This window comes from Manis pentadactyla, chromosome 13, assembly GCF_030020395.1.
Source record: "Manis pentadactyla isolate mManPen7 chromosome 13, mManPen7.hap1, whole genome shotgun sequence".
In the NCBI taxonomy this organism is placed as follows: domain Eukaryota; kingdom Metazoa; phylum Chordata; class Mammalia; order Pholidota; family Manidae; genus Manis; species Manis pentadactyla.
Genome location: NC_080031.1, coordinates 91953388 through 91965390, shown reverse-complemented (window position 1 = coordinate 91965390; position 12003 = coordinate 91953388). Strand labels below are relative to the sequence as shown.

At 38.0% G+C, this 12003-nt stretch overlaps 1 long non-coding RNA gene across 1 annotated transcript; it reads right to left on the bottom strand.

Annotated features, from left to right (window-relative positions):
• Positions 1-3767: 3767 nt before the first annotated feature.
• LOC130680387 (uncharacterized) lies at positions 3768-11799 on the bottom strand. The gene is made up of 3 exons (XR_008993377.1): positions 11705-11799; positions 10596-10741; positions 3768-5807 (listed from the first exon to the last, which is right to left on the bottom strand). It is a non-coding gene; the product is annotated as an uncharacterized LOC130680387 (long non-coding RNA).
• Positions 11800-12003: the final 204 nt, after the last annotated feature.

Sequence of the window (12003 nt, the reverse complement as noted above, 5' to 3'; positions counted from 1 at the left end):
ATTCCACCGAAATATTCAACATTCACGTTTTTGCTTTGCATTTCCCCTAATGGTGAATATTCAAACAGTGGAAAAACCAGCAACCATTTTGGTAGCATTAAAGAAATAATATAACATTCCAATATCCTGGCAAGATGAATAGTTCTTTACAAAATCACATGTCAGCCTTGCCAATTTAACATCTTCTTTTGCTACCAAAACTTGTTACTTTTTAGAATACCACTCAAAGGATTTGCATTGAGCATATTATGCATACACATTTCTTAATTTTAACTTTGTTTGCAAGAATGACTCAGTGTTGGCAGCAGACAGGGCCACAAAGGCTCACTTGCAACACAGGGCGAGTTGCAAGCAAAACTGATTAGACAGTGGCGACTTCTCTCCTTTATATTCCAGCCACTTGCGAGGGTTTCCTGACCTTGCTTTTTACTTGACATTGGTGGATTCCTTTGAATCAGTAACATCTCTGTGCTGATTAAACTCTGAACTTTGCAGCAGAATTATACTTTTCCCAATTTCCTCAATTTCTCAATTTATTTTCCTGGGATTTAGAAAACACATACATCTCCCTGGAAATATTTTATAAAATCCTTCCCACATGGACCTTAATATTTACCATTTTATCCATTCTGTCTCATGTTCTTGTTTGATTTTCCTCCTGGGATCATTATTTCTTTACCCTGGGGCATCTTTTACAGGCTGCAGGTAATGGAAATGTCTTTGTCTTCATTGTTGAAAGATAATGAGTATTCAATTCTAGTTTGATGGCTACTTTCTCTTGTCATTTTAAGGCTGTTACTCTGTCTTTAGACTTGCATTGCTGTAGGGAAATCAACTCTCTTTAGTATTGACTTCTCTGGGCAGACACTAACCTGTTCTACTTTAGACAGAGTGAAGGTTGCAACCTAGCTGTAGATCAATTACAAAAGTAAAAGAATTATTTTTGACCCTAGTAGTTAAGGTCCTAGGAAAATGAGAAAAATACCATGGATCTCTGACTTTTATCTCACTGTGAAGAGCCCCAAAGTTTGAACTATTACGCAGAAAATCAAAAGAATGTTACTATTAAAAAAAATAGAACTAGTAAATGTTGGATTAAGATGCTTATAAGAAATTCTGTTATATTTCTGTCTATCACTATGGGTACTCATTTACATGTGCTGGAGAAGGGTTTTATTCATCTTCATTTAAAACCCTGTGCTCTTTATTTCTTTAGTCAGAGTGTTTAAAAAAATTACAATACATTTTTAAACTAAAATCTAAGAAAAAATATAATAAATGTTCTTAAATTTTCTTGTAAATCATTGTATTGTACAAAGTATGGCTTCAAAATCTGCTTGGTTTACTATGATACTGTGGCATAATCCATCTAGGGAGAGTTTCAACACTTGAATTTAATTATCAAAATACAAGTTGACTAACAAGCTAATAAAATTTAACCTTGTCAAAGCAATTTCTATAAGTATAAATTAAATACCTACTATCTCACTACCCATGTCAATTAGCAAAGACTACATTTTAGATCTGGCATTCACTAGACTATAAATGAATTTAATTTCTTATATTACTTTAGTATGTTAGTCTTACTGCTACCTTACTACATTCAAAAGAATTCACTGTTTTCTATAAAGTACAATTTTTATAGGTATTAGCATTTGATATTCTGCAAAATGTCATTTATTCTATGCTATATATTTCATACTTGATAGGGAAGAGTGTCTCTTTGGTAAAGTGAAAAATTTTGTTTTATTTCACTGTTCATTTTTGAGGAAGAGAATTAATATATGTGTGTGTGGCAAGTTTAGTATTCATTTGCAGGATTTGTCCCATATTTAAAATGAAAAATACTGGTATAGAAAGTGTTTTCTCTTTTCAAGATATGGACTGTTTTGATCTTCAAAAGTAGCGATAATCTTTATTACTTTGAGGTTTATGGGAACAGAATCAAGTTACTGTTCTGAGATTATGAAATGAAATATACATTAATTTGTTATGCTCAGGCACACATTTATTCATTTTTAAAATGACTATTGAAGACTTGCCATAGCTCAGGTACTGCGTTAGGTACTATGGAGATACAGCAGTAAGCAAGGTGGAGAGCCCCTACCCTCACGAGGTTCATAGTCTATCATGGGAGGCAGGTGATGAGCAAGTATTAACTATTGCACTAAGTAGAGGTCTGTTTTCTAGAGCTGGTATTACAGTTTCCAAATAATCTTATTTTATAAAATAATTTAATAAAAAATGACTGTATTGAGATAAGTTACAACACTTATCTCAAATGACTCTTAGTGACTTAAAACAACAAATTTTATTTTCTCACTTAAGCTAGAAATCTTAAGTTCGTTGGCAAAGGGCACCTGTTCATCATAGTCTGATGGAAGCAACATCATCTATTATGCTGCCATTTCAACTGGGATTATTTAGGGTCCAACTGAATAGAGGAAGACAGTGTTAGAAATTCTTGTATTTGGCAATTAACTACTTCTGCCTGAAAGCGACATATGTCACTCCCACTCATTTCAGATAGCCATCCTGATTTCAATGGGAAGAAAAAGAGCAATCCTCTAGGTACCCAGAAATAAGGGAGAACAGAATATTGGCACAAACTGGTAATATTTCCTGCAGACCATAAATCTGATCACCAAATTTTCAGTTTGTTTTTCTTTCCACCCATGTTACACATGTGACCCTCAGCAAGGAGATAATCTCAAATTTTCATATAATTATGGCAGTAAGATCAAAGTCCAGGACTTCTGCACGTTACAAAGAATTCTACATATCAAAAGATGATGAGTGTGGTTATCAGATTCAATGTGGTCACCACTGATCCAAAGAACTCTGAAATAAAAACACAGTTTATCTCCCCTCACCCCACGCCACATGCCTGATATATAATGGTAGGACAAAGATAGGAACTAACAGCAATAAACAACCCCATTTGTGATAAAAGAAAAAAGGGAGGCACACAGGAGTCACTGGTTCATACGGTTTCTGTGATCCCACTGGCAGATGTGGTGAGGGTCATATACTCTGGAAGTGAGGACCGCTCCTTAATTAGGCCCTGAAAATACTTTTGGGAAGAGATCCCTTGCTCACTGTTCTCCATAGCTCTTAGCTCTATCCTCTTGGAGGGTCTGTCTTCCTTTTCTATTATTCTGCTTGGTCAAATCTGAAATGGGCTTTGTGATATATGTTGTTAGTGGGGGCTTTGTAAATTAACCAGATTATTCTATGTGTGGGCCAATGAGTGACCAAGAGCCATTTTAGGTCTGAAATAGTCATGGGATCCTGGTCCTTTTATCAGTAATCTCTCAAAAATTTAATAGGATTCTTATCTATTTGATTCTAGACTCTCTATTTGCCAGTAGCCACACCCTTCATTCTCTAAAGAGGCAGTTTCCCACACCTACTACATGGCAAAATTGATCAACCTTATATCCCTCTGCTTTCTGACTTAATGGAAGGTACCTTGAGTCTATTGGCATTGGTGCAAGAACTGCATCTTATACTCTACCCTGAGTTATTTTTTTCTCGTTGAAAAGTTACCTTGTCAGGACTTGCACTTCTGGCCATAATGGAGAAACATGGGACAGATTTAACCTCTTGCTGGAAACAATAGAAAACGGGGAAAAATGTATGAAACAACTATTTTCAGACATTGGATAAAAGGCAGCACAGGACTATGATGACTGAGAAAAAGGAAACAGATGAGTTTTACGATGGCCTAGCACATTTGGATTGGCAAAGCAGGAAGAGGATGCCAAACAGAACTGCAGTTGCCTCAATGAGTTGCAAAGACAGAAGTAAGAGTTCACGGTGTCTGAAGTGGCTGGAACTGTGGAAAAGAGTTCCAGAGAGGAAAAATGTCACAGAAAAGAGCTTCAGAAATCTGACCATGAGTACCCCGGATTCTTTAGCAAAACGACATTCTGCTCAGACATAGGACGCAATTCTGTAAGTTCATGCAAGAGAGCAACTGGTACCCATGAGCTAAACAGTCCACAGAATGCACCCAGGGTCACAGGAAAGGGATCTCATTTGTCACACAGTAGAGACCAAGAAGGGCCACACCTTCGTAGTGGAGCTAAACTAGACCTAATAGTACAGGATACTCTAGACCTTAACAAAGCTTAAAAACAACACTTGAAAGGATCAAACTGAACAGCAAGTAACTTCATGGTCTGTCAGGGCACAGCCCAGACTCCTTAAAGGAAGACAACAAAGGAAAGATTCTCAACAGTATAAACTTCACGATACCCAGGAGATGAAAAAATCATGAGATACTAAAAGTCAGGAAACTGAGATCTATAATTAGTAGAAAAACCAGTCAACAGAAACAGACCTAGTAGCCAGTAAAAAACAATAGGGAAAATGTTATCTTTTAAACAAACTGTGCTGACATTATGAGATATCTATAAGGAAAAAAATGGTAGGAAAAAAAATTCTTTACCTCATACCATACACAAAAACTAACTTGAAATGGATAATTCACCTAACCATAAATGCTAAAGCTACAAATTTTCTAGGAGAATATCAGGTAAAAGTCTTGATAACCTTGGGATAAGCAAAGTTTTTTTTATAAACACCAAAAGCACAAACCATAAAAATCATTGATCATTAGATTTTGCTAGTCATTCTTTTAAAGACATCATTAAGAAACTGAAAACAGAAACCACAGATTGAGTGAAAATATCCAATACAAACATAAAATACATGAGATCTTTATGTGTTCTAAATACATAGAAAACTCTTACAACTCATAATAAGAAGACAAAGAGCCCAATGTAATATAAGCCAAAGATTTGAACAGATATTTCATAAAGGAGCATATATAGATGGTGAATAAGCACATGAATCAATGTCAATATCATTAGTCATCAGAGAATGCAAATTAAATTCACAATGAGATATCACTACACACTGACTTGAATGGCTAGAATTGAAAGACTGACAACCCCAAATGTTGGTAAGTATGTGGAGCAATTGGAACTGTCATATATTTCAGGTGGGGAAGGTAAAATGGTATAACCACACTGGAAAACTCTTGAGGATTTTCTTATCAAGATAAATAAACATGTACTCATCATTATGACCTAGCAATTCTAGATCTAGACAGTTACTCAAGAGAAATAAAAACATATGTCTACACAAAGAATTGTATACAATTGTTCCGAGCAGCTTATCATAGACATAAACTGCATACAATCCAAATTTTCATGAGTATATGAATGGATAAACAAACTGTAGAAGTTCATACAATAGTATACTACTTAGCAAAACCAAGATGACTTTCTGATAACATAACAACATGGATCAATTTTTAAAATATCATGCTGGATGAAAGAAGCCAGACACAAAGGAGTACAGACTGTGTGGTTTTATTATATGAAATTCTAAGTAAGACAAATCGATATTGTTGGGGACGGCTGAAACCTGAAGGGAACTGAGAGAGGACAGCTGAGAGACTGGGGTGAAAGAATGGTCAGGGATAAGAGAGTTTCCTAAGAATAATAACAAGTCCTAGATGTTGAGTCTGAGTATGCTGAGATAGGATCTATCCTGAGGACAGAGTATGCTTGTTTTGTAAAAAAGTATGTCAACACTCAAGCACATGTTTCTTGATCCCTGGTTAACCTGCCCCTTCTGAGTGTGTATAAAAAGAGGAAAATAAAGGCTATATGTTGCGTGCCGGCTTGACTGGGAGTCCTCTCAGAGTGAGTTGTACATTTATTCAGCTCCACGCCTCCCCTTCAGACTGTTCGACTTCCACGGCAGGCACCGTCAAGTGGCGCCCGAACAGGGACCTGAAGTACGGAGGAGAATGTGAGAGCTGCCCCGAGATAACAGTGCGCACAAAGCAGGTAAGGAGCGGCGAATCATTTAACCTCTGAAAGTATCATGGGGGCCGAAAACACCTGAGTCCTATTTGTACAGATACGTAAGCATATGCTGCGGACACGCTGCGCAAAGGTAGGACAACAACAACTAACAAAATCTTTAGAATTTATAGAACAAGTATGTCCTCGGTTCCCCGAAGAAGATATCTCGTTTAAAAGATGCTGTTTTTCGCAGTTTAGGAGATAGTCCTGCAGCTAACACGATGTAAATAGAACCTGCAAAATAATCAAGCTACACCCTCAAACCAGCATGTAAATAACTATTTTATTGACTCCTTTCCTTAGAGGCAGTTGTCCTGGAGTTAGGTATTTTCTTTTCTGCAGCCCCAGGAAAGCAAAACAAGCTTGTGACTCAGATTAAGACTCTAGCAGCGAAAAGTCACACAGTCCCTGCACTTAACAGACAGGCAGGAGCCTCTCAAGAAATGATTAAAGCTTGGGCAGAAAAAACTAGGAAAACTAACCGGAAGTAATTCAATCCCTAAACTCTAAAAAAGAAGTGTCTTGTCTTCTGCACACAAACCTGGCCTCAGTACAAACTCTCTGAGGCTTGGCCCCTGAAAGAAGTATGCAATATAATGTTATGCAGCTAAATATATTTTGCCACAAGGAAAGAAAATGGTCAAAAGTCCCGTGAACTACTACAATATAGAACTAGTTTTCTAAATTCTTTCAGTGAAAATCTATTCTACTTACTAGGTTCATCATTATCTTTGAAAATTGGGAAGTTTTAAACTAGAGTCCCTGAGATAGAAGAAATTTATCTTTTACAATACCGCCTGGCTTTAAATAACTCGTGCTAGATTTGTACATGCATTTTATTTCCAGCCCCCTGGACTGGGGCTGTCTAAACCTTAACCCAGTAATGTAAACTGCTTGCCCTTAGAGTGTATTCTTGAAAACTGAAGTACTTTTAATCAAATAAACTAAGAAGAAAGAAGGCAATTAAATATTAATAACTCAAATCTTTGTATCAGTTTGTCTGTGTATATGTTTTTATGTGAAAAGTGTTGCTAACTGTAGTTATGTCTCAGTCTGTATGTTTGTGCGTCTAAGTGTGTAAATAAAAAATATTTTCTACCTCCGGATGGTATTAATAAAAATTGATTTAAAAACAAGTGCTTGTGAAAATTGGGCATTCTAAAATTTCCAGAAAATTCTAATAAAAAATATTAAGCATTAATGCTAATTTAAGCTTAACTGAAATGGACATGTCCTTATAGTTATCAACTGTCAAAGTTTACTTAAAGCCATTTAAGTTAATGTTACCTGTTAAATATTTCAAGAAGATGCTTAAAGAAAAGCTTGACTTTGTTTAATGTTTGGTAAAAGTTTTATAAGTAATCTAGCATGGATGCTAAAAATAAGTAAATAAGTGTAGCAAATAAACTTTTTAATAATAATACTGTATTAATGTATAACAGTGTATATATCTGCAAACAGCCTGAGAATTTTTGTGGCAACCAAAATTCTTAAAGTTTGCTAAGTTATATAGACATATTTGGTACTTAATGAGAAATTGTGCTGTAAGGCACATTTCCAAAAATGATAAAATATGTTCATAAATGAATCAATCTGAAGACTGCTGGTCTAACAGTTTACAATAGTCTATTTTTCGGTGTTCACTGAAGGTTAAGGTACCAAATGGTTTTAAGTTCTAATTAAAACTACTTAATATAATAAGGAAAACATTTGTGTATGCTAAAGAATGTATGTTTTAATAAGAGAAGGTATAAAGAATAAAAATGCATTGTGTTGAAAGTAAAAGAAGATAACTATTCAAAAGTACAGCTGTTTGTTCAAGGAAAGAAAACACTGAATGTAAGAGGAAAGTTGTGGGAAGTTTGTGAAGGATTGATATGGTCTTGCTGTGTGAAATTGAAAGCAAATGGATCTTGATATCAAGTACAGAGCAGGACTAGAATTTTTGCTTGTTAAAAGAACAAAAGTTTATTGCTCTACCTTTAATGTTGAAAGATTGTAGAAAGTTTTCTAATTAGTTATTAAAGCAGTCTCTTATGCTTGAAGTCTCAATGAGTTGTCTGAGTGTTTGGGAAGGTGAGATCTTAATATTGGAAGGACTAGGCTAGGTGTTGTTAGCTGTGTAACCTTCTGCATTTGCTTTTGGACTTTCTTGTTGTCATTCTAGTTAAATAACAAGTGTTATTTAATAACTATAATTCTATTTAGGCAAGTGCCTTAAAAACTTTTGACAACTTCCCAAGACCAAATTTTAAAAAGTATTTTTACCTCTAATTAACTCTGGTATTTTCCAGAGGGCCCCTGGAACATGTCAGAGGAATTTCTTCTCCTCATCAAGGAAAATATTTGACTAATTTGGCTTATTTCCCCGATATATATTTACCTGGAGAGCCCTGTCAAAGGGAATAACGCCAGCTTTATTACTGAATGTTTTATGTTACAGAAATACCACTCTTCCCCCTAAGATGCTTACTCCTCATGCCCAATTAAATTTATCTGTTAGCACTGCTATAATCACTGACTGTGTATGTATTGATGGTACTCATGTACCCTCTTACTGTAATTCTGCAATCAATGTAAAATGGTCTTCTAGATAAAGACTCCCAAACAGTTAGGTATTTTTGTGTGATAACGAAACATATCAAGCCCTTTCTCCACACTATCAAGGTGTTTGTGGGGTGGGACGCATTCTTCCTGCTCTACATCCTGGATATAAGCACAAGAGGCTTCTCCGAGCTCTGCCATCTGATGGTCATGAAAACTTGAAACTTTCAGAGCCTGCCGCTGTTGCAATTGCAGCTGCGTTCCTCCTGCCCGTTCCTGGACTTGTCATTGGAATGCAGAAAGAGATATCTAAGCCACCCTGTGCATATAGCAAAACAACAAATTTGACTGCTGCTGTATTATCTGAACTCCACCAAGAACTGGGAGAAGTGCGAGCTGCAGTGCTTCAGAATCGCTCTGCTATAGACTGTCTGCTGTTAAAAGGACATGCAGGATGTGAACAATTTCCAAGAATGTGCTGTTTCAATTTGTCTGATTTTTCTCAAACTACCCAAAATCAATTAGATGATATCCATCATATTGTCAATAAGTTTTTACAAATGTCTAAGCTATCTAACTAGTTTTCTTAATTTCATTAGATATAACTAGTAATTGTAAGTCTGCCTTTGTTATGTATCTGTATTCCTATTCTGTTAATGTGTGTATGCAATTTAACTAGTAGTTTGTTAAAACCTATATATATATATTCAAGTTATGTCTGTCTTTCGACATATTCGATCTCAGCCATGTAATGCATATTTCACACAAAACTGGGATACCATATAATCCACAAGGCCAAGGCATTGTGGAACGTGCCCATGGCTCCCTTAAAGCTCAATTGGAAAAAACAAAAAAGGGGGAGTTATATCCCTGGTCACCGCAGACCCATTTAAATTATATCTTATTTGGAGCCAAAACTGCATCTGATATATTAAAGCAGATAAAAGACATGTTCAAAGAACCCCTGAATAGTCTTTGGCACGCTGTCACACCTCTCTTAACCCTAAGCATTTTATGTCTTCTGTTGCTGTTACTAGGGCCTTGTGTCCTTTGCAGCATGTGGAAACTCATCCAACAAGCCTTAAGAGGCCTGCATTATTTGAAATTGCAGACGGCCCCCCCAACTTGTAAATCATAAGTTCTAAAGTAAGGTATGGTAGCCAATGACGGGTAAGATATGGTTGAATTGTAAATACCAACCTAAGACAGGGAGTGGTCGACAGAGGACTATTGCCCCATGACGGGTAAGGATTTACAGCAACCATACAACCTAAGACAGGCACATACCTTGACCTAGTCCGAGTTGGGCTGGTTGTTTTATTAAAGAAAAAAGGGGGAGATGTTGGGGACGGCTGAAACCTGAAGGGAACTGAGAGAGGACAGCTGAGAGACTGGGGTGAAAGAACGGTCAGAGATAAGAGAGTTTCCTAAGAATAATAACAAGTCCTAGATGTTGAGTCTGAGTATGCTGAGATAGGATCTATCCTGAGGACAGAGTATGCTTGTTTTGTAAAAAAGTATGTCAACACTCAAGCACATGTTTCTTGATCCCTGGTTAACCTGCCCCTTCTGAGTGTGTATAAAAAGAGAATAAAGGCTATATGTTGCATTCCAGCTTGACTGGGCATCCTCTCAGAGTGAGTTGTACATTTATTCAGCTCCACGCCTCCCCTTCAGACTGTTTGACTTCGACGGCAGGCACCATCAGATATTTAGCAGAGAAAGCAGTTCAGCTGCTGAATGGGGCCAGGAGTTGGGAGAGATTGGGCAGTGATGTGAGGGAAACCTTTTGGGGAGATAAAAATATTCTGTGTTTTGACTGGCTAGATATAGTTGCCCAAACTTACCAAACTGCATACTTAAAATACATGAATTTTGTTTGTAAATGAAGTTGATTTTTAAAAATGGATCATTTGTCTCTTAAGGCATACTCAAGCTTACCTTTTATTCTTCCAAGTCAAGAAAATGTTGCCTTTTCACTCTGCAAGACCCTGAATAGTTTGTATTCTCTTTACTCTGTTCCACTTTTACTAGAAAACCAACCAGTTCTTTTGTGAGCGCCACTCTTTTTTATTTTACCTTCTCAGTTACAGCCTGTGTTAGTCTTCTAAGGTTGCTATAACAAAATACCACAGACTAAGTGGCTTACAAGCAGAGATTTGTTCTCACAGTTCTGGAGGTGGGAAGTCCAATATCAAGGGGCCGGCAGGTTGATTTTTCCTGAGGCCTCTTCTGGTCTTGCAGGCGGCTGTCTTTTTGCTGTGTCCTCACATGGTGTTTTCTCTGTGTGTTGGTTCCTGATGCCCCTCTCTGTCCTATAACAACACCAGAATACTGGATTAGGACCTATCTTTATGACCTCCTTTAACCTTTATGACCTCCTTAAAGGCCCTATATCCAAATATAGTGACACTGGACATTAGGGCTTCAACTTAGGAATTTTGAGGGGAGAGATTTCAGTCCATAGCATTCTGCCTGCTGGTCCCCCAAACTTCATGTCCTCACATGCAAAAACATTCACCCCATCCCAGCAGCCCCCATTCCAGCACCAACTCTAGGTCCAAAGTCTCATCTAATATTATCCCAATCAGGCGTAGGTGGGAACCAAACCACGACTCATTTTGAATCAAATCCTGCAGCTGTGAATCTGTGAAACCAGACAAGTCATGTGCTTCCAAAACATAATGGTGGGACAGGCGTAGGACAGACATTCCCATTCTAAAAGGGAGAAAGTGGAAAGACAAAAGGGTTTTGGGGTTTAAGTAAGTCCAAGACCTAGCAAGGCAAATTCCATTAGATCTTTTCTCCCCATTAGCTCTTATGGCTCAAGAATAATCCTCTGTGGCTCCATCCTCGGTGTTCCCCAGGCCTGGGAGGGCATGACTCTGGGCGGCAGCACCAGCCTCTCAGGCTTGGAGTGACGGCCTTGCCCCTGAGACCCTGGTTTGAGGCGGTGTGGCCCAGTGAAAATGAGAAGAAGACTGCCTTGTCTCTGAAACAGGAGGAGATGGCCCTAGCCCGCAGGTCTGTGGTGTCAGTGGCAGCCCTGCTCATTTCTGAATCACCCACGATAATGCGTGGTAGCAGCCAGAGAGTTCTACAGTCCCATCCTGCAGAATCTCAGAATTCTGACAGCCTCCCTTCATTTCATCCTGCCTCTGTTCCCCCTGGTCCCTGCTGGTATAATCCCATCTCTATTCCTGGCTTCTGCTGAAATGGCTGATTAAACCCACGAGTCTCACCGGTTATCTCTTTATCAAATAATTCTCCAGCCACACCTTTGCGTGTTCTCCATTTCTGCGGGTCAAGCCTGCTGCTTCAGGATGGTGGGTAACCTGGTAACACCAGTGGATTGGGTGAGCACGGGTCCTTGGCCTCACGTCATTTGCTGTCAACTGAGTTCCTTGACCAGAAGCAGTGCTGTGTGGCATACCATGACAGTGGATAAGACATTCTATAAGTCCACATGTGACAGTTTTAACAGAAGCATTGCATGCCGGGAAGACAAATCCATATCCAGAGTAAGTGTTTCTTCCAGTAAAAACGTGTTGCCTCGTCCATGATGAAAGTGGTCCAC